Raw genomic sequence first — 2,126 nt, 5'->3', positions numbered from 1 at the left:
CTGTGGTAACCAGAGAATAATTTGAACCTCCAGAATAATTAGAGGTACTGGATTTAAAATTAAGAGAATATCCTACATTTAATGCTGATCTGCTGAGCAACATTGAATGATCTATAGAGCAAATCTATTTGCAAATATCAATTTATAAATCATGGACCAATCTAAGAGCAAATCTTTTCAAAGGTAAAATATACAGTTAAAAGGACTAAGGATACAGACATATGTAGACATATACACCTGTCTAGGTGCCTCTGAGTTCAAGGATAAACATATATGTATTATATAAAATTATATATGTATATATCATAGAAGTATATAAAAATACTGAAATGTGAGAGAAAAGTACAGTTCCCTAAAAACTTGGAATAAAAGTATATCACTGAAATTGCTTCCTATGTAAAACATAAGAATACTATACTATCTAAGACATTTATTTGGTGTACCAACAAAATCTAAAAAGATAAATTTTTAAAGAAAATGAGTTGTCTAAGCAGAAGCAGGAGTCATGAAAGAGCAATACTCCAAGGTGAAACTGGACTAGAAAATTAAGCTAGCTGCAAAATAAGCAAAGAAACAAATACATTTTCTAAGTAACAACAGTAAAAATTAATATCACATCAGGGAAAACCCAACACTGATATTTGTGTAAACCAAATCATTAACATGAAGACTGATTCAACTCACTGTCTCAGCGATAGAAGAAACAGGAAACATAGCTCAAACATATTGGCATAACTTCCTAAATTCATCACTGTCCGGCCCCTCCTAACGCTTCTAATTCATTTTACCACCATCTCAACTCCTTCACTTACCTCATCCCACAGTTCAGCCTTAAATAATTACTTAAAACTCTCTGGATAGAATGCTGCTCTTTTTTACCCTTTTATTTACATTTTTATTTTCTTATTATTTAGAAATTAAATTAATGGGGTGACATTGGTCAAGAAGAATGCATCAGTTTCATGTAGACATCTCTATAGCAATTGAACTGTTGATTGTGTTATGTGCCTATCCTCCAAAGCCAAATCATTTTTCAATACCTTATATTTGTCTCTTTACTCTGCTCCCTCTAGTAATCACCTCACTTTTGTCTAGTTTATGAGTCTCATTTTTATATCCCACCTATGTGTGAAATCACCTAGTTCTTAATATTTTTTTACTTATTTCACTCAGTATAATGTTATTAACATCCATCCATGTTGTCGTAAATGGCAGTATGTCATCATTTCTTATGGCTGAGTAGTATTCCATAGTATATATGTACCACATCTTCTTTATCCAATTCTCTATTGAGTGACACTTTGGTTGTTTTCAATACTTGGTCACTGTAAATAATGCTGGGATGAACATGGGGGTGTATGTGTCTTTGCTTCCCAATGTTTTAAGTTTTTTTAGTAGATAGACAGTAGAGGGATTATCAGGTCATATGATAGCTCTATTCTTAATATAATATTTTGAGATATAATCCTAATTTAAGAGCATTATCCTAATTTAAGAACATCAACTATGAAGTAAAAATTCCAACTTGAGTGCTCACTTCGGCAGCACATATACTAAAATTGGAACAATACAGAGAAGATTAGCATGGCCCCTGCGCAAGGATGACATGCAAATTCGTGAAGCGTTCCATATGTAAAAAAAAAAAAAAAAAATTTCCAACTTGAATTTCAATTTTTCCAATTACTAGCCTTCTGATCTTGAAAAAATTACCTAAGTTTGCTGTACCTCTGGTACCTTATTTTTAAAATAAGAACCATTTCTCAGCGTCCAATGTTTTTTCCCTTTTATTTTTCCAATAGCTAACTTCTACTTTTTTTTTTTCCAAATCTCAACTCAGGCTTTATTGTCATCCCTTGGTCTCCTACTCTACATTGGGTACCTTAAGAGCATCTATTTTTAAAAAATTAAATCTATGTCACCTGATCAGGCAGTGATGCAGTGCATAGAGCATCAGGCTGGGATGCTGAGGATGCAGGTTTGAAAGCCCAATGTCACCAGCTTGAGCACAGGGTCACCGACTTGAGCACAGGGTGGTGTCTGGCTTGAGCATGGGATCATAGACATGACCCCATGGTCACTGGCTTGAAGCCCAAGGTCATTGGCTTGAGTCTAAGGTCACTGGCTTG

The 2,126-nt window shown here is 34.1% G+C and overlaps 1 non-coding gene across 1 annotated transcript; it reads left to right on the top strand.

Annotated features, from left to right (window-relative positions):
- Window positions 1-1,529: 1,529 nt before the first annotated feature.
- Window positions 1,530-1,636, top strand: LOC136401893 (U6 spliceosomal RNA). The gene has a single exon (XR_010750818.1). It is a non-coding gene; the product is annotated as a U6 spliceosomal RNA (small nuclear RNA).
- Window positions 1,637-2,126: the final 490 nt, after the last annotated feature.

Source organism: Saccopteryx leptura, chromosome 3 (genome assembly GCF_036850995.1).
Source record: "Saccopteryx leptura isolate mSacLep1 chromosome 3, mSacLep1_pri_phased_curated, whole genome shotgun sequence".
NCBI classification, from domain to species: Eukaryota; Metazoa; Chordata; class Mammalia; order Chiroptera; family Emballonuridae; genus Saccopteryx; species Saccopteryx leptura.
The sequence above is the reverse complement of the archived record's forward strand: the minus strand, read 5'-3'. Positions and strand labels throughout refer to the sequence as shown.